The sequence below is a fragment of the Bos javanicus genome, chromosome 11, assembly GCF_032452875.1.
Source record: "Bos javanicus breed banteng chromosome 11, ARS-OSU_banteng_1.0, whole genome shotgun sequence".
In the NCBI taxonomy this organism is placed as follows: Eukaryota; Metazoa; Chordata; class Mammalia; order Artiodactyla; family Bovidae; genus Bos; species Bos javanicus.
The window spans coordinates 5,570,056-5,591,137 of record NC_083878.1 but is presented as its reverse complement, the minus strand read 5'-3'; positions in this window follow the sequence as shown (position 1 = coordinate 5,591,137).

Here is a 21,082-nt window from a genome sequence, read left to right as displayed (position 1 = left end):
TAAACCATAATGGAAAAGGATATGAACAAGAACATACATATATGTATAACTGAATCGCTTTGCTGTACACTAGAAAATTCACACAATATTGCAAGCCAACAATACTTCAATAAAGTAAGTTAAAAGAAAGAAACTCGGCCCCAGACGTTAGCGGGGAGCCTGCCTGTTGGCCCAGGAGTGGACGTCATCTTCCTGTGGGTGGTGGTCTCACCTGTGCGCGTGTGAAATCAGCTGGGCGAGGGGTTGGTGGTGGTGGCAGCATTTGGCTTCAATCAACCAGATTCGAAGAGCCCACAAGGAAGAAGAGTCTTTCTCTTTCGGCGGTGTTACCACTTGGCTGAGTGCTCCTGGAAGGCTGATTTTGATGACCGCAGAGTCTAGTCAACAGTAAGAAAGCAATCCTCCTGAAAGCTGCTGAAAGTGTCAGAGATGGGCCGTCTCTTGACTTCCACTGGGAGGCCTCAGTGGCTTGAATGGAAGCCAAGCCTGCAGCCCCCAGGCCCAGGCTGCCCTGCCAGGTCTAGTCTAACTGCTTTCCTGGGGACCCCATCCTGGCCTCTTTGGGTGAAGGAAGAGGGGACCCTGCTGACTGAGAAAAAGAGGGGCTCCTGAGCCCTGAAACTCCCTACTGGCCACGAAGCTCAGCTGTTTTCCTTTATAGGAGAATAAGAAGCTGCTGAGCTGCCTGCAGATTCCTGGGTGCCTCCAAACATGTGTATTCATTAGGTCTGAGGCAGTGCTCGAGAATCCTACCGACTACCGACATGGGTCTCCTGATTTTATATATATGGCCTTCCCCGGTGGCTCAGTGGTAGAGAATCCACCTGAAATGCAGGAGACATGGGTTCAATCCCTGGGTTGGGAAGATCCCCTGGAGAAGGAAATGGCAACCCACGCCTGTATTCCTGCCTGGAGAATCCCACGGATGGAGGAACCTGGAGGGCTACAGTCCATGAGTCGAACATGACTGAGTGACTAAGCACACACACAACAACATTAAATGTATATATGCATATATGTGTATATACACGTATACCTATATGAAGTGACAGTGTTAGTCGCTCAGTCATGTCCAACCCTTTGCAACCCTGTTTTGCAACCCCATGTTGTAGCCCGCTAGCCTCCTCTGACCATGGGATTCTCCAAGCAAGAATACTGGAGTGGGTTGCCATGCCCTTCTCCAGGGGATCTTCCTGACCCAGGGATCGAACCCAGGTCTCCTGCATTACTGGCAGATTCTTTACCATCTGAGCCATGAGGGAAGTTGAATACAATATATGTGTATATACATATATATGCATATATATACATATACTGCATATACACGTGTGTATATAGCTATGGAATTTTGACTAAATGTTTGGACGCCCCATGGCCCAGGCAGGGTGACATAAACCAATCCCTCACCTGCCCCAGGTGAGTCTGAGGCTGGGCAGGCCTGAGAGGACCACGCTGGGAGCAGAGGAGATGGAAACTGGGAAGGTGGTTAAAGACAGGTCAGCTGAGAGTCCGGGAGGGTCATGTCACCAGGATCTGGGGGGTTTCAGAAAGGAAGGAGGGCCAGCTGTGCCAGGGAATGGGGCGAGGTGGGGCTGCCGAGCACCCGGGCTCTCGCCGTAAGAAAGTCCCCAAGGCCTGGGTGGAGTGGTCGGCAGGGCCTGCTGTGCTGGGCAGGAGCTGGGCTGAGAAGGAGGAGGGCTGGCAGGCGGGGCTTTCCGCAGACCAGCAGGGAAAGCAGGAGAGACACCACTCAGCCATCCGAGGGGAGCCCAGGGCCGGCTGCCCGTGTCGGTGGGCAGTGGGAGTGTTTGGGGAAGGTGGGAACTAACCCAGTGGCTGGAGGGACTTGTTCAGCCCCTGTGCCTTTTACTGGAGATCATCCTCAGGTTTTCTAACAGCCACTGGCTTATCTTGATTTCGGTCGGTGATTCCACCCAGCAGTTCTTCCAGAAACCTTTACCCGTCAAGCGACTTGTACCAATATTTGGAGAGTAGACACGCATGCCCTCAGGCTGTGTTCACAAAAGACTCTTGGTATCCACTTTCTGAATGGCTCCCATAACAAGTTACCCCAAAATGGATGGCCTGAAACCACGGGAACTTAGTCCCTCACAATTCTGGAAACCAGAAATCCAGAATCAAGGTGTCGTGGGGCTGGGTTGGCCTGGAGGCCGTGGGAGAGACTATCCTCCCTGCCTCCTCTGGCTTTGGGTGGGGTTTGATGGTGCTTCTTGATCCATGGCCAAATCAGCCAGGCCCCTGCCTCAGTCTTCACGTGGCCTTCTCCTCTACGTGTCTCTTAAAAGATACTCGACATTGGATTTAGGACCCCTTTAGGTAATCCAGTATGATCTCATCTTAAAATCCTGAAATTAATTTATCCACAAAGACCCTTTTTTATTTTTTTAATTTGGCTGTGCCAGATCTTAGCTGCAAGATGCCAACTCTTAGTTGCAGTATGTGGGATCTAGTTCTCCCAGCAGGGATCGAACATGGGTCCCCTGCTTTGGGATCTCGGAGTCTTAACCACTGGACCACCAGGGAAAGTCCCCTTTTTCTAAATAAGGTCACATTCACAGGGTCTGGGGATTACGACGTGGACGTGTCTTTGGGGAGGGACCAATCAGTCTACACTACTACTTGCTCGTGAAACCTTCTAGACAGCAGAGGAGACCTTGAGCATCTAAGACGAGTGACTCAGGGGTCCCTGAGAGGAGGGGCCGCAGGGGTCCTGGAACAGAGCTCCTGCAGGCCCACTGCACAGAGGAGAACGCTGAGGCCCAGAGGGGAAGTGGCAAAGCCGAGGACAGACTGGCAAGACTTCCTCTCTGGACTCGCAAATCCTTGTGCCTGGAAACAACATCCCCGGGCCCTTTTGGCAAATAGCAGACCTTGTTGGAACATCTTTTCTTTGATCCAGAAGTCACGGTCATGAGCAGACTCAACTCTCAAGGCCAGAAGATAGGGAGCAGTGACCTATTGATTTTGGCTGAAGCTCTTAAAATTTCTTGGCTTGTGTAAATGATTGTCCTCTTCAGCTGATGCCTGGAATCCGTTTGATTTTTCTTGAAGAGCACAGCTGATTTTAAACGTCATCCATTGTACACCTCCATGGCTAACCTTGGGGTTCCTTTGTAGCTCAGACAGTAAAGAGTCTGCCTGTAATGCAGGAGACCCAGGTTTCACCCCTGGGTCAGGAAGATCCCCTGGAGAAGGGCATGGCAACCCACTCCCGTCTTTTTGCCTGGAGAATCCCATGGACAGAGGAGCCTGGTAGGCTATAGTCCGTGGGGTCACAAAGAGTCAGACACGACCGACCAACTAACACTACTACTACGGAGCAGCTAACACTTTCACTTCCTTTCACTTTCATGGCTAACCTGCAGAAGATTTCAGACGAAAGGTTTGTTTGTCATTGTGAGCTTTTTGTGGAGGGAGATAGGATTGTGTGACAAGCTGGAGGAAGGGCCTGTGTTCAAAACCATCCCTGATCTTTTAACTGCTAAGCTGTGTGACCTGGGCCAATAAGCTAACCTCTCTGAACCTCCTCTTCTCCACCTGTGAAATGGGTTGATGACACCCAGCTCTCTGTCGGCTTGGGCCTTGGTGACACGGCAGTGAAACACCAGCATGTAGTCTACTCGACACATAACTCGGTTTTGCCTTTTAAGGAAAAGGTGCTTACAGTCTAGAAAGGAAGGGAGAACTTGTTGTTCAGTCACTAAATCGTGTCTGACGTTTTGTGACCTCATGGACTATATTGCACACCAGGCTTCCCTATCCTTCACTATCTCTCAGAATTTGCTCAAACTCATATCCATTGAGTCGGTGATGCCATCTAACCATCTCATCCTCTGTTGCTCCCTTCTCCTCCTGCCCTCAATCTTTTCTAGCATCAAGGTCTTTTCTAATGAGTCAGCCTTCCACATCAGGTGACCAAAATATTGGAGCTTTGGCTTCAGCATCAGTCCTTCCAATGAATATTCAGGGTTGACTTCCTTTAGGATGGACTGGTTTGATCTCCTTGCTGTTCAAGGGACTCTCAAGGGTCTTCTCCAACACCACAGTTCAAAAGCATCAATTCTTTGGCACTCAGCCCTCTGTATCGTCCAACTCTCATATCCATACATGACTACTAGAACAACCATAGCTTTGACTACACAGACCTTTGTCAGCAAAATGATGTCTCTGCTATTTAATACGCTGTCTAGGTTTGTCGTAGCTTTCCTTCCAAGGAGCAAGCGTCTTTTAATTTCATGGCTGCACTTACCATCTGCAGTGAAGCCAGTGGGGCATCTGCAGTTAGCACTCTCGTTTTACAGGTGGGTGAAGGGAAGCTTAGTGCAGGGAGGTGACCTGCCTGATGTCACATTGCCCCTCAGAGCCAAGGGAGGCTAAAGGAGCTCAGGCTGGATTTACAGGCTCAGAGAAGGACGCCTCAGCTGGAGACATGAAGCAGGGCTCCAGGGCTCCAGTGTCACGGGAAGGGTTGAACTGGGTTTGAACAGATGCTGGGTGTGAAGCGATGGCCTCGCTGGTCTCTGCCCCGGGGGCGGCCTGCTCTCCTCAGCCCACAGCGGCTCGTCTCGGGCTTCCAGAAGGACCTCCAGCCCCTCTCCAGCAGGGGTGGAGGTGCTGCAGGCTGGCCAAACTTTAGGGGCGAAGGAGACGCTGCTGGCGCTCGAAGCTTCCTCACCAGGTTGCTATCGTTCAGTTGCTAAGTCATGTCCGACTCTTTGCAACCCCATGGACTGTAACCCGCCAGGCTCCTGACCACGGAATTCTCCAGGTAGGAATAGTGGTGTGGGTTGCCATTTCCTTGTCCAGGGGATCTTCCTGACCCAGGGATCAAAATGGTGTCTGCTGCATTGGCAGGTGGATTCTTTCCCACTGGGAAGTCCCCTTTACCAGGTAGGGGGACTGTCGTTGTGGTCCAAACCGTGACACTCTGTGGAGTTCTTAACCATTCATCCCGGACAGGAGGTGTCAGCCGGGGCTGTCCCAGCAAACCAGGTCATGTGGCCAGACTGTCAGGGAGCAGCCAGATGCCTGGGCCTTCAGGACATGGGTCACATGTAAGCAGCCCAGCACAGCCCTGACACCCCAGATGGGGTGGGGGTTTGGGTGGCAGGGCTCAGGTGATGGCATTCTGACCAAACAGGATGTGGCTGGCAAGAGACCCTCTCAGAGCCTCCTGTAAAGGGGAGTGGGGGCGGGGGGGGGCCAGGGAGAGATGAAAGCATCCCGTCTGTCTGGAGGCACCTGGATGACACACCTGTGGCCCCTGCTGGGTTCTGGGAACAGAGAAGCCCAAACCTCCCACCGAGAAGGGACTTTCTCGCTGGCAAAAGGAAGACACCACTGGGGTTGTTATTTGAGTAAGGCAGGCAAGAAAACCCAAACCCAGTGTGTGCTCCAGTCTCTAGAATTACCCCGGACAAAAATAGCCTTGTAGGTGGTTTTCCTTCTTTTCACCCAGCCAGCTACTTAGAGGGTCTGCGGTGCGTCCCGTGTGACCATGTGCCCCAGAACTCTCAGGGGCCTGTGTCCAGACCACTGCTGGAGGCCCTGCCCTCGGGAGGGGATTTCAGCTCCCCTGGTCCCTGGGGGGAGAAGCAGACACAGGGAAGGGCCCTAAGGGTGGGGGTGAAGACGGGCAAGCTGGGTTGGAACACGGAGGGAGGGGATGATGCTGGACGGCACAGGTGGCTTGGGGAAGGGGTGGGGGCAAATGTCCTTTCGTCCTACTGGGACCCTGGCCAGGGATGTTGTGGGCCCGCCTGACACATCGGTGAACAGTGGGGCTGGGACCCCCCCCTCACCCCAGGCCCCACCTGGGGTCACCGTGCCCTTCTGGGGCCCACCCTGCGGTGTGACTGACACATAAGCGCTGGGCTTCTCTCGGGAGCAGAATGTATCCACTGCACAGCAACATCCCACGACTTTGCTTTGTCTCCTAGGAAATAATTAACCAGTGCTTGTATGATATCAGAAAATTGCTAATTATGGCAATGAGAGAAGGCAGTGATCTGGGAACTTATGGAGCTATCGTTAGCGATGACAGAAAAGGAAAATATTTGACTGTTCGGTGCTGCGCCCGGGCTCTGTGGAGGAGGCGTGAGGCGAGGCGAGGCTTGGCACTGAGCCAGGCTCGGAGCCCCTGGGCGCAGGACTCCGCTCGGTCCTGGGCATGGTGTGGATGTGCTGGGCTGGCAAGTCCAAGGAGCTGTGAGGAGCCCCCTGGAGGGCTGCGCTTGGGCCCTGGCTGACTGCCCCGAGCTCACACACTTACACACATACTCATGTTCACATACCAGTTTCACACACTCGCATACATAATCTCAGGTTTACATACACACTCACACAATTCACTCACATATACACTCACAATCACACCTGGTCCCCAAACAGTCTACACACACACAGCTCTCACATGCTCACACACTCATGTATACATAGAGCAGACACATACACCTGGTCTCACACACTCGCACACACACGGCTCTCACATGCTTCCACACGCTCATGGACACACACACAGCACACCACTAGAAATCACACATATATACCTGGTCTCACACACAATCTACGCACACACACAGAGGTCTCACATGCTCACACACTCCCATGTGTACACACACATACACAGCACACACAAACGCACTTTAAACCCAGTTAGAGCTCTCTTCTCCTCAAGAAGGCGGGCACGTTAGTGTCTCAGGCTCAGGGCCCTGGCTTAGATACTGAGCCCTCCTTGTCACCTTGAGAGAGTCAAGTCCTCACCTTCCACGGTCTCTGGGCATTGAGGGGAGGACGGACCTCCAGGGGGCGACAGAGAGAATGTAAGCAATGCCTGGCATAAATCCTGCTAAGATGCTGCAGCTTCAGCAAATGTTGGTACAAACAGTACTTTCAAGTGACTGCAAAGAAGAAAATGTCACGTCGCCGCGTGTCTTATCTGGGGAATAACGCGTGAGGTGGAGGGGCTGCTGTGTGGTGTGGAGCCCTGGGCAGGGGTGAGGACCCACCTGCGCCACCAGCTGGTGGATGAGGTCTTGCCATTTGCTGACCAATTGCCATAAGAGTCAGTGTTTGCAGAGGGTCCTCTCTGGGTTCCCTGCGCCCATGCTCTGCTCAGCTGTCAGGATACCTGAGATACCCACGAGCCTCCTAACCTGGGCTGGGTGGCCGCTCATCTCTTAGCTGCATCCCTCCGTCAATGGCCATACTCTGCCTGGAAAACTAGGCTTCTTCTCACTCTAGATTCACCTCTAAGATTGGCCCCGTCCCAAGGCTCTGAATCCTCCCAGTACTCCAGGGTCAACCCACGTGACTGGCAGCCTCCTAAAACTCAAAGGCCTTTCTTTCTTTCTTTTTTTAAATTTATGGAAGTATAATTGATGTACAGAAACATTATATAAGTTGCAGGTATACAATATAGAGATTCACATAAAGGTTATACTCTATAGAGTATAAAATATTGGCTATAATCCCTGTGTTGTATGATCTATCCTTATAGCTTATTTTATACCCAATAATTTGTACCTCTTTATCCTCTATTCCTATATTGCCCCTCCCCTCTCCTCCCTAGTAACTTCTAGTTTGTTTTCTATATCTGTGAGTCTGCTTCCTCTTTGTTATGTTTGCTAGTTTATGGTACTTTGTAGATTCCCCATATAAGTGATATTATACAGTGCCTTTCTCCGCCTGACTTTTGTTTTACTTAGCATAATGTCCCCCAAGTCCATTCATGTTGCTGCAAATAACAAAATTGTGTGTGTGTGTGTGTGTACTGCTCAGGCTCTTCAGTTGTGTTCGATTCTGTGCGACTCTATGGACTGCAACCCTCCAAGTTCCTCAGTCCGTGGGATTCTCTGGAACAGGTTGCCATGCCCTCCTCTAGCGGATCTTCTTGACCCAGGGATCAAACCTAGGTCTGCTGCGTTGCAGGCAGATTCTTTACTGCTGAGCCACCAGGGAATATACATACATGTATATATACACGTATATATACGTGTGTGTGTATCTGCTGCATCTTCTCCATTTATTCATTGTTGGTGGACACTTAGGTTGCTTCCATATCTTGGCAATTGTATACAGTGCTGCTATGAACACTGGGGTGCATGTATTTTTTCAAGTCAGTGTTTTCATTTTTCTCAGGTATATACCCAGAAGTGGAATTGTGGGTCATAGGGTAATTCTATTTTTCGTTTTTTGAGGCACTGTTTCCATAGTGGCTGTACCACTTTCCATTCACACCCACGATGTACGAGGGTTCCCCTTTCTCCACATCCCCACCAACGTTTGTTATTTGTGGTCCTGTTGATGATGGCCATTCTGACCAGTATGAAGAGCTCAAGGAGGGGCATGATCAGAAAAAGCTGAGGTGGGAGTGAGGGAGACACATGAAGATACACCCTAAATTGGTTTCAACCCCCTGGAAGCTCTGTGTCCCTTCCTGTGATCAGCTGAAAACCTGATACCAGTTCTGTCCATTTCTGGTCCTGAAAACCAACGCAGACAGTGTGCAAGTGCCTGGGAACAGTAGTGAGTGAGACACGGCTGTGCCTTCAAGGAATTTACAGTCTATGGGGAAGATGGATGTTAAACAAAGGTGGAAATGTGAACAACCTCTGTGTGTATGTTTCAGAGCACCATGGGAACATGTACCAAAGACAAGAACTCAGCTAGTCTTTGTGTGTGTACATGCTAAATCGCTTCGGCTTTGTGGGATCATCTGCATGTCTGAGGTTGTTGATATTTCTCCCCACAATCTCCTTAAAAGAATCAAGGGAAGCAATAGCATTTGGGTTAAGAAGTGTGCGTTTCCCACTTTTCTGTGTTGACTCAGTTCATAAAAATAAGCAACTCCGGACGGGGAGCCTGGTGGGCTGCCGTCTATGCGGTCGCACAGAGTCGGATTCGACTGAAGCGACTTAGCAGCAGCAGCAACAGCCTTGAGTTGTAAGACTCTGTAAGGTTGGAATGCATTTGGTGGGACTAAATGAGAAGAAAAAACAGAATCCAAAAAATCCAGAGGAAGCTCTGAGAGGTCTGGGGTTGCCGGCCTTTCCCTGAGTCCGGATTGTGTTAAAGGGCACTGGCTGTGCCTGAGCCTGTCCTGGGCGTGGCGAGGTTGAGGTGCCCCCGGTATCCCTAGAGCGGATAAGTGAACCCGAGCCCCTCTTAGTACTGAGCCCCTTCGGCCTCCAGGTGGCGCTCTAAAGCCAACGTCCCGCTTCTACCTTGGAAAGAACCAGGTGACCCCACCCCCAGGTAATTAGGAAACTCCAAGGTTGAACTTTCTAGAAGTGCAGGGGGCGGTGAAGAGGGGTAAGAAAGCATCCTGCCTGCTGCAGGCTCCGTCCCCAACGGGGTTTTTATTCACATCTTACATACTTTCTAGCCGGCGAAACTAGACCATTTCTAAGAGGTTCAGTTCTGCCCATCTCCGCTTTCCTCTCCCCTCCCATCCTTTTTTCGAGCACCTGCACGAGGCTGTCTACAGAGCCAGAGAGGAATGACTGGCTGCCTGAAGGTCTGTCCTCCCCCGCCCGCCCCCCTCCACCCCCCCCCCCCACCCCGGCCCTTTCCCATTCCCCTTTATCCCGCTGCACGTTCTTTTCATCAGCTCACTTCACCTGGTGCCCAGGGACCCACATGCCACCAGGAGGGCTGCCTCCATCTCCTTGTAGCTCACAGGACCTCGGGCAGGAAGTACTGAGATGCCAAGTCCACACTGTGGCGGGGAGGGAAGGTGATTTGAGCACAGAATGAGAGAGGACAGGTCGACCCCTGCTCACTGGGGGATCCCTCCTAGCTCAGACCCTGGTCAGGAAGACACTCTTCCCTCCAAAGAGGCAGAGGATGAATCTGGGGTCTTGGCCACAGTTCAGGTGGGGAGCAAGGGATCAGAGACGGTGAGAGCCAGGGGCCCAGGCTGTGCAGGCTGTCGGGTGGCCAGGACAGGGTGCTCCACATGGAGGGAGGCCCTTAGCAGAGTCCTAGGGGAACCAAATCTTCTCTGCAGTCCCTCCCGTAAAACCGCCGAGGCTCACTCTGAACCTGGTGGCAGAAATGATGTCCCAGTGCAAACTTTGCAGGACAAGCAAAGTCCAGAGAGGAGAAAATGCTGAAGCCAAGGGATCTGGCTCAGCTTAGAACAGAGGCCGGCTCTTCTCCACGTGCCAATAATAACGTTCTTACTTTTGGCAGCGCAGACAGTTGAAACTTGATGTCAGAATCTGTTTATATTACCCAGAGATCGTTTTATATGTCTATGCTCAAGTTAAGTATATAAGAAATTGCCTTATGTCTCATTCTAGAGCAAGAAACTGCTCTTCCTTTGTCTTTATGTTCATGGAAGCTCTTCTGGGGCTTGTCACAAACAGGTTTCTGGTTTCGATGCCCAGAGCAATGAAACGGGCCACAGTCACACTTAAGGGACTTCTGAGGTAGCTCAGCAGTAAAGAATCCACCTTCCCATGCAGGAGACACAGGTTCAATCCCTGGGTTGGGAAGATCCCCTGGAGAAGGAAATGGTGACCCACACCAGTATTCTTGCCTGGGAAATCCCACGGACAGAGGACCCTGGTGGGCTACAGTCCATGGGGTCAAAAAAGAGTGGGACACGACTGAGAGACTGAGCGTACACACTTACAGATGTGCTGAGAAGCTGCCTTCCTGCCTGGTTCTCCAGCTAGTCCATGTGTATAGCTGGGGGCATGAAGAAGAAATCTCTTCCTGGTTTCCCAGCAAAATACATTCTGAGACAAGGTCTGATATGACTGGTTAATTTGGGGCTATATAAATAAACTGGGTGGTCCCAGGAAGCAGGCATGAGGGAGAAGGAAGGGGAGAGATGTGTGATCCAGCTGGGCGCTGCAAAGGGTCACTGGATGTTGCTCCTTGGGGCTCTGAAGAACCTTCTGGAATAAGATTCAGAGCCCTCTCCCTGAGCATTGCAGGGGGAAGCATGCCTCCCCGCCCACCCTCACAGGCATTAACTTTGCACTTTCAGGTAATGTGTGGGTGAGACATTTTCCACGGGCATCCTCAGCATCAGAGAGAAGACCCAAAGCAGGTGTGGCCAGGCAAGAAGCTGGCTGTTCACACCTGTGTGAGGCTGGTCCCCAGGACACAGGCTGGAACCAGAGGTGAGGCAGATGGGAGGTGAGGTGACTCACCAAAGGTGACCCCCTCCCAGTGCAGAGCACGCTGCACGAAAAGGAGCTTAGATTACCCTGTAGACCAGTGCACAGACATCTCGAGCTGCATCCGGATGCACTGCTCGGGGAAATATAGCCATACCATCAAGGCTGTCTCTGCAGAAGACAACAGAAAAACAAATCACATTGCAGGAAATCATGTTTGTGAAGTTCATCTTGAATGCTAGTGCTTGAGGAAAGCAGGTTTCCTTGGAGAAATAGACTGAGCAGTTAGGGGCTCCTGGAGATGAGCCAGCGCTTCTGGGAGTGTCATTGCATCTGCCTCCACGGCAAAGGCGGGCACGTCTCTCCCAGGTGGACCCAGATCCCCAACACCACTTGTGCAACATCCGCCCTTGATTCTGGTTCACGTTTGGCTCCCAAAGGGAAAGAGGGTTAGGAGGTGGATAGGGTGTTTCCTGAAGAAACTCTGATGAATTTCAAGAGAATGAGGAAGAGGAAGAGGTTAGAGAGAACGTGGGTGTGTGTGGGAGAGAGGGTCTCCAGTGGAACTGACTCATGCTCTGCATGTGAATGTTCATTGCAGTGGTCCCCAACCTCGTTGGCACCAGGGACCGGTTTCGTGGAAGACAGTCTTTCCTTAAACCAGAAGGTGATGGTTTTGGCATGAGTCAAGGGCATTTCATTTCTTGTGCACTTCATTTCTGTTATTATTACATCAGTTCCACCTCAGATCATCAGGCATCAGACCCTGGAGGTTGGGGACCCCTGATTTACTGGATGCTGGAAGACAGAAGGACCATGGTGGGAGCCTGGGGTTGGGGAAGGCACATGCCTTATGCTGATCGTCTTCTCAGAAGGACACACGAGGAAGCCAGCTGCAGGCGCCGACCCGAGAGCTCGCATGGACCCCAGGGTCTGGGTGGCTGCCTGGCGGGGGGGGACCAACATGGAGGGGTTTGGAGGATGTGTGCAGTGGTGGGGCACGCAGATGGAAACACGAGTTTCCTAGGGGGAAAGTGCAGGACACGGAGACCCCAGCGATAAGCTTCCATTAAAAAAAAATGTTTTGCTAACATCTCACTGTAATGGAGAAGAAGCTTTGAGAGTCACCTGGTCCTGCAAGTCTAGCCCCACAATACTCTCACAGGTCAAGATTTATCTGAAATGCTCAGAGGAGGCCGTCATAGATGTTGATGCATATTTCATCGTGTCTGGCACACTGCTAATCTCACAAACAGATTTATGAAAACATAATATTTGTTGTATCATATCCATGCATGCCTGCTGTCACTTCAGTCGTGTCTGACTCTTTGTGACTCCATGGACTGTAGCCTGCCAGGCTCCTGTGTCCATGGGGATTCTCTAGGCAAGAATACCGTAGTGGGTAGCCAGGGGATCTTTCCTCCTCCAGGGGATCTTCCCAATCCAGGGATCGAACCCAGGTCTCTTATGTCTCCTGCATTGGCGAGAAGGTTCTTTACCACTAGCGCCACCTGGGAAGCCTTTGTGCCATATCCATGTCTTAGTAAATGTGGTTACACTGCGAGGTAGAGGGAGGTCATGGCCACAGCCTCACTTTTGGGATGAAGCCGAATTCCCGAGATGCAGGGACCAGACGAGGTTGGCCTGGCCCGGTCAATAACCACCCTCCTTGGTCTGTAACCTTGAGGTCCCCCTTGCTGGGGAAGCCCCTGCCTGTTCTGACTCTGCAGGGAGAGAATAGCTATCTCTCCTTTCCGCCTGGGCAGGCAGCAGAGCAAGCCGAGTATTAATAACATGGTTGGAGACGGCGGCCTCAATCTTATCTGAGCTCGAGAGGAGTCTGGCTCGTTATCCTGTCTGCCGCCCTCAACTTATCTGAGGAACCACACAGCGCGGATTCATCCTTCAGCCCCAGCGACCCTTCCCTCCTTGGAAACCTGAGAGTCTTCGCTTCAAACACGGCCCTCCGGGCCAGGCATCCGATGGGCCTGGCTCCCCTCTGATCTCCCGGAGCCTGGGAGCCGGGGGTCCCGGCAGCTGGAGTAATTCTATGCCTGCAATCTGGCTTCTTTTCTTTTCCTGGACAAGATTTATAAGGCAGGGTATAGTCTTACCGCAGTCATTCCCAGGAGAGGCCCTGAAGCCCTGAGTCTCCACAGCCCCTTTCAGCTCCTTGCAAGTTCACGTTAAGATGGGCTTTTAGATAAAGTGAGGTTGATACTTAGGGCAAACCAAATTTGCATGTGATTGAGAAACTGCCTTCCACAACTCGAAGGATGGTGTCATAGCCCTCTGGAGGGAGGGGAGTAGGGAGAGGGGAGCTGTGTCTACCCGCCAGGCTGTGTGGAAGAGCAGGCGTGGGCTTGGAGTCAGGAACAGAGCAGATGGGCATCTGAGCTACCTCACCGTGCTGGCTGTGTGACTTGGGGCTAGTTACTTGACCTCTCTGTGCACAGCTTCCTTAGCTGGAAAAGGAGGGTACTAACAGCCTTGCAGGGCTGTTGTGAGATAATAAATATGAAGCGCTATCTCAGGTGCAGAGAAAAAGGTCAATACAAGTTAGCTATTATTATGAGGTCATTTCATTAATCCATATAAGCCACGGACAGAGGAGTCTGGTGGGCTTCAGTCCATAGCGTCACAAAGAGTCAGAGACGACCTAAGTGACTAAGCATGCACGTAAGCCACGAGCCAATGGCTTTGCTGGTGTTGTTTGATAAAGGTCGTAACTGACAAGTGGACAGTGTCACATGCAGAGACGCCGCAGCCCAGGAAGCGAGTGGAGGGACCAAGAATCAGACCCCAGGCTGTGATCCATCCCCGCCTGATGCTACGTCTAGTGGTCCAGGTACTTGCTGGCTAAGGCTGTTGAGGATGGAGTGGGTGCTAAGTGACATGAAATAATAAATTACACAAAGCATGTGTAATTGTGCGCAAGGCATGACCCCTGCGTTTGAGGAGCTGGAGACACATCCACATGGGGACTACAAATGCCGTGGGCGCAGGCGTCTCCCCTTCCACGGTGGGAGGTGACAGCGTGCTCCATCTGCAGTGAATGCCTTTTATTTACCTGGCGATGTCAGTTCCAGACGGCCAGGCCTGGCTGCTGATCTGAATAGTAATCAGCTTCTCCTGTCTCCCTGTCTTTGCGAGAACCCGAGATCCTAGCAGCCTCCTCGGGCGGGGCTTCGGCCTTGCCGAGGGAGCGTCTGCACAGATGCACAGCATCAGGTGTCCCCGTAGGTGGCAGCCAGGGATGAAAAGGGCTTTTCAACTTGGCTGACAGTTTCATGTAAAAAGCAAAACAGAGTAAACACTTGTTTTTGTTGGCCACGGCAGAGAGACATTTGTACTTTTGAACAATTACTCAAAATGACTTTCTATTGGAACCTCCATTTTATTTTGTCTGTTTTTAAAGTCAAAATGCTCCTAGTCTCTTGATTTGTCATTGAGTGCCCCAAGAAATCGTGACCACAGTGCTACACCCCACTCGAGTTTCCTATACACAAAGGGGGTTGTGTGGGAGGAGTCCCTCTGTACACCATCACCCAGAGAAAGGACGTGGGCTGTTGTAAGAGTGGTTTTTTATTTGAATGCCCTTGAAATTAGATCCAACCATTCTTTCATTTGGTATTTATTTGCTCTGTGCACAGTCAGACGGATTGAGACCCTGCCGTTGGGGGCTTCCACTCAAGGCAAGGTTCTGGAAACTTTAGCCCAAGTATTGTTTAGGCCCTTCCTGCTGTCCAGCTCTCCCTGTTTCCTCTGCACCCCTGCTCTGACTAGGTTGTGCTGGGGTGCAAGGCAGGAGAGACGAACAATGCCCAGCAAGTAGCTGGGCATTGCTCAAGGAGGACTCCCCGCCCCCAACTCAGAAGCTTAGCCTCCCTGGGGATGTCCAGCCTGCACCATGCCTGTCACCAACCCCTGGGAGGATGCAGAAAAATTACTGCAGGGACTGCTAGAGAGGTTTCCATTCCCACAACTAAATTTATTCCATCAGAGTTTTTTCTTTGCTTAAGCCTAATTGGCGCAGTCATTATGTCAGAGTGAATATTGCTATTTTAGTCAAAAGCAGTAAACTAGAAACGACATTCTGGATCGCCTCTCCTCCCTGTGCTAGGCTAGGATCCTTAGGAAGGAGCCCACAAGACCTGATTGCATCCTGTTGCTGCCAGCGCAGACCTTCCAGGGCCCTCAGAGAACAAACAGAAAACTGGCCTGTGGGGTTTGCCAAAAATAATTTTAAACAAGGTGGTGCATAGACATGTGTATAGACTACACTAATGTAGATAGAAAGAATAGTTCTATGCTACTTTCCTTCTGGGCTTGAAGATGTGAGTTCCATCCCTGGGTCAGAAAGATCCCCTGCAGAAGGCAATGGCAGCCCACTCCAGGATTCTTGCTTGGGAAACCCCAGGCACAGAGGAGCCTGGTGGGCTACAGTCCATGGGGTCACAAAAGAGTCAGACACGACGGAGCGACTAGACAACAACAACTTTCCTTCTGGGATGGGTTGTTTTATCCTGTAGGGCTCCTCCTCATCATATAGGATGCCGGGCACAGTAGCAGGGGAAGGGTGTGCTTGTTGAATGAGTGAATGAACTCTGCAGGGCCCATGCAGCGTGATGCTGGGCCATGCTCGTGTTGCCTGAGGCAAACTGAACCCCAGCTCCACTTGTGGTGAGCTCATGTCCTGACTGTGGGTGTGCTGTGACAGTTACCAGTGATGAGGAAAAAAACAATCCCAAATGGAATTCATGTTTATGTCTCCATCCAGCAAAATGCATATCAGATGACAGAAAAATCAGAAATGTCTGTAGATAAAATTACAGCGCAAGGCTTTACAAAGTCATCAAGGTAAATCCTATTTTGTGAAATTGCCACAAAATCATGAATGTTTTCATGGCCCTAATTCAGAAAACGTCCCTCAAACAAAGAACATCTTGGTTTGATTCCATTTGTTTTGGAGCCCATATTGTGCGGATGTTTTTCTTCTGTGTGTTATAAACATGTAAGGATAGTAAGGGAAAACCTAGATACTTTTTTACATGCATAGATTTCCAGTTGGCAATTACATGGAGGACTAAAACACAGTTAAGTGGGTTAAATGGAATCAACATGCACTTAATCTAATCCTCGTCTAATATTTAGGACTTTATGCTTAGGGTATCAGCTCTCTGGAGTTTTGTGTGTATTTACAATATGTCAGTTAAGACACACATATCCCTTGCAGGTGGCACTGCCCTTGATAAGTAGATGGTTCTTGGACAGTGTCCTGAGACGCGAGGGAAGTCTCACGGAAAGCCCATGATCCTGTTTTAGGCTGCGTGTACGCTGTTGTGTTCAACTCTTTGGGACCCCATGAACTTTAGCCCACCAGGCTCCTCTGTCCATGGGATTCTCCAGGCAAGAATACTGGAAAGATCCCCTGGAGAAGGGGATCTTTCCAACCCAGGAATCAAACCTTGTCTCTTGCATTTCCTGCATTGGCAGGCAGGTTCTTTTCTAGCTGAGCACTGGAGAAGCCCTAGTTTAGGCTAAAAGCGTGTAATTCCGGCTTTGCTGTATTTTAATGTGTAGCCTTACACTGGGAACTGTTGTAGACAGTCTAAGTTTCTCTTAGCAGGATGTCGAAAATGAGCTGTTGTATTTGTTTTCAAAGGCAAGCATCACAAAGTCCGCAAGCTAGGTGTCTTAAACCACAGAGATGTGTTTTTTCCTGGTCTGAAGTCTTCTCAAGCCTGTCCCTGTGGGTGACTAAAACATCCTTACAGACTTGTTTCATTGCATCTTGGAGATTTCTTGGTTTTCAGGAACCTCACCTGGTTGTGGTCATGCCCAGGAGAGATTTCAGTCATGCTCAGACTTCAGTTAGCTCTCTAGCACCAAGACCCTCCACCTGTGCACTGCAAATCTGTCCTGCCAAACTCTGATCGGTCTGTGCATTCTGTGTCAGCTGTACCTGACTCTTTGCGACCCCGTGTTCTGTAGTCCACCAGGCTCCTCTGTCCATGGGATTCTCCAGGCAAGAATATGGAGTGGGTTGCCATTTCCTCCTCCAGGGGATCTTTCTGATCCAGGGATCGAATCTGAGGCTTCTGCATCTCCTGCACTGGCAGGCAGATTCTTTACCACTGAGCCACCTGGGGAGTCTACGCTGGCCCAAGGAGCCCACAAAATGCATTGTAATGGCTCCAGTATTGTTGGTGGCTTTATCTTTCTCCCTGGTCCAGTCCTGGCTGGCAGTAAAGGCATAAGCCCTACAAGACTGTCCCAGGTTCACTTGATGGCTTGTCTTTGCCATAAGAGCTGCTCTCAGGGTGAGAATCAGCCTGGAACTGTCCCCCGCCCGCCCCTCCTCTTTACTCCCCTGGCTCCTGAGCTGCTGCTGAGTTCTGCATGCGCAGCAGGGCCCTCACAGCTTCCTGAGCAGTGGGGAGGCTGTGGGTAGGAAGGGGAAACGGGGGTGGCCGGGGGCTGCTGCACCTGGGCTGAATCAATGGCCACATTGTAGAGCAGGCTCCCTGGGGGTGGCCGGAAGGCGGGCTCTGGGACTGGGGGGCTGTCATTGCCTCTTGAGGTCCTGGTTGGTTTTGCACACGTTTGTGAGTGTGATTTGCACCTCCAGTGACTCATCTGCAATGGTCCTCCCTCCTGACAGTCCCCATCACCACTCATATTTTCTTCTTCCTAATGCATTTCTGTCTACCTCTGTTTTTTCTGATTTTCTTCAGTTGAGTAACTTGGGGAAGCGGAGGCTTCGGATGAAAGAGAGAAAGTATTGGAGTGGGAAAGTCCACTGAGGTTATTCTGGAAGGGTCTGTGTTTAGCTAGATCGGTGCTGGTCAGCCAGCTCGCACTGCCCTGGTGCCAGCACATCACCTGCACTTCCGTACCCGCCCGCTGAGCCCTTCTCAACCAGACCTTAAAAAGGACTTCTCACCCAACTGAGGCTTCAAGAGACTTAAAAACTGCTCACTCAAAACCCACAACCAACCACACTCTTTTTAAAATTTTTTTAATTGAAGGATAGTTGCTTTACAATATTGCTTTGGTTTCTGCCATGTGTCCACATGAATCAGCCATAGGTTTACATATGTCCCCTCCCTCTTGAACCTCCCTCCCACCTCCCGCCCCATTTCTCCCCTCCAGGTTGTCACAGAGTCCCTGTTTGAGATCCCTGAGTCATGCAGGAAATTTCCATTGGCTATCCACTTTACATCAGTTCAGTTCAGTTCACTTCAGTTCAGCCGCTCAGTCGTGTCTGACTCTTTGCGACCCCAATATGGTAGTGTATATGCTTCCAACTGCCCTTTTTCAAAGCTTGTATCTGTTTTGGCTGCACTGGGTCTTTGCTGCTATGCCCAGGCTTTCTCCAGTGTGGCAGCAGGGGTGCGGTGTGCCGGGGTGTGCTGGCTTCCGTCTTGTGGAGCATGGTCTCTGGAGGTCGGGCTTCAGTAGTTGTGGCGACGGGCTTATTTGCGCCATGGCATTTGGGATCCTCCCAGACCAGGGATAGAGCCTGTGTCCCCTGCGTTGGCAGGTGGATCCTTAACCCCTGGACCGCCAGGGCAGTCCCCCGGGTGCGATCTTTGATGTGATATGGAGTCTCCATGAACCTGCAGCGTGGCCTTGGCTGTGCCTCCCCTTGTTTATTCACGCCGGAGATGCGTGTCCTCTGTGAAGTATTGCCTCATGTGTTCCTGTGTGTAAGACCATCACGAATAGCTCCTGCTAATATTCCCTGGCTTGAGATGTGTTTCAGAACTATACTGCAACACTGTCCTATCTTTTTGTCTTTTCTTTTTTTCAAAAAAATTTATTGACGTGTAGCTGATTTACAATGTTGTGTTAATTTCTGCTGTACAACAAAGTGACTCAATTGTACATATGTATATGCTTTTTCATATCCTTGTGCATTATGGTTTATCACAGAATATTGAATAGAGTTACCTGTGCTACACAGTAGGACCTTGCTGTTTTTCTTTTTTGCTGATTAAATGATTCCAGGTTACTTAAAATTCCAAGGTTTCCAGGAATGTGCATTATTTCCCTTCTAGAGACAGGCTGCCAAAAATTGGTAATTAATTCTCTACCTTCTTTTTTTTTCACACTGATATTAACTCTATTACTGTTGCCATTGATTATTTTGGATGTGGACTCATATGAGCCAAGCTGCTCTGAGCTTGCATTTTTCACTTTCCACATCAGTATAAAGAGGTCTAATTCACTCTTAAGACATGTACAGTATTCTACTGTGTGAAGCTGCCAACATTTATTTAATCTTCTTTAGCGTTCACTTGGGTTACTTGTATGTTTTTAATACTTGCAAGTTTTTAAGCAAAGCCACAAGGAACATTCCTGAGTCTCAGAGCACTCATAGAATGGTTCTGGAGGTTTAAATAGAAATACCAGGTCAAGAGGTATGACCTTGAAACATTTCAGTAGATACCACAAGTCAAAAATGTGTACTGCGACCTCCCTGGTCGTCCAGTGGCTGAGACTCTGTGCTTCCAAGGCAGGGAGCCTGGGTTCAATCTCTGGTCATAAAACCAGATTCTGCACACTACAACTAAGAGTTTGCATGCCACAGCTAAAGCTCCTGCATGCTGTGACCAAGACCCAGTGCAGTCAAATACGCAAATACATCTATTTTAAAAAGTGTATATGTTTTTAAAAGCTTGCTCCTTGGAAGAAAAGCTATGGCAAACCTAAACAGCATATTAAAAAGCAGAGACATTACTTTGTCAATGAAGGTCTGTCTAGTCAAAACTATGGTTTTTCCAGTAGTCATGTATGGATGTGAAAGTTGGACCATAAAGAAGGCTGAGCACCAAACAATTGATGCTTTTGAACTGTGGTGTTGGAGAAGATTCTTGAGAGTCCCTTGGACTGCAAGGAGATCAAACCAGTCAATTCTAAAGGAAATCAATCCTGAATATTCATTGGAAGGGCCAATGATGAGGCTGAAGCTCCAATACTTTGGCCACCTGATACAAAGAGCCAACTCATTGGAAAAGACCCTGATGTGCTGGGAACGATTGAAGGCAGGAGGAGAAGGGGATGGCAGAAGATGAGATGGGTGGATGGCATCACTGACTCAATGGACATGAGTTTGAGCAAGCTCTGGGAGAGAGTGAAGGACAGGGAAGCCTGGCGTGCTGCAGTCCATAGGGTCGCAAAGAGCCAAACACAACTGAGTGACTGAACAAAAGCAACAGAAAGTATACTGATTTATACTCTCATCAGCCGTGGACCCCAGCATCCATTTATTTCTTACGCCCTCACCAGTGCTGATTCTAATGGCCCATTTTTGGCTTCAGCAATCTGATCACTGGAACAATAGGTCACTGTAGTTTAGTGCACATGTTTTGATTATCTCCTGAAAAAAGTTGAGCCAGTGGTTTCCCAGGCTTGGGCTGTTTCCTCCTCCTGGCCAGTCTGCGCCTTGACTCTTTTCTCATCCCTTTACATTTATGTAATTGGGAAGTGCCCGTGAATTTTAGTGGTAGCCTCAGCAGAGCCTACAAACCAGCTTCAAATTTATGCCCTAAGTTCAGAGCAGAGATCGTGACTTTTAGATCAGAGGTACCCACGCAGGCTTCCCGGGTGGCGCTAGTGGTAAAGAACCTGCCTGCCAATGTGGGAGATAGAAGAGATGCAGGTTCAACCCCTGCATCAGGAAGATCCACTGGAGGAGGGCACAGTAACCCACTCCAGTGTTCTTGCCTGGAAAATCCCATGGACAGAGGAGCCTGCTGGCCTACGGTCCAAAGGGTCGCACAGAGTTGGACATGACCGAAGCGACCTAGCGTGCAGCACGCACTCACCAGCACAGGCTTCCGTTAGCCCAGCCAGGAGCTGGTGCAGTGTCATCAGATCTCATCACCGAGATACTTTCCTGCTGCCTTGATAGAACAGAATGA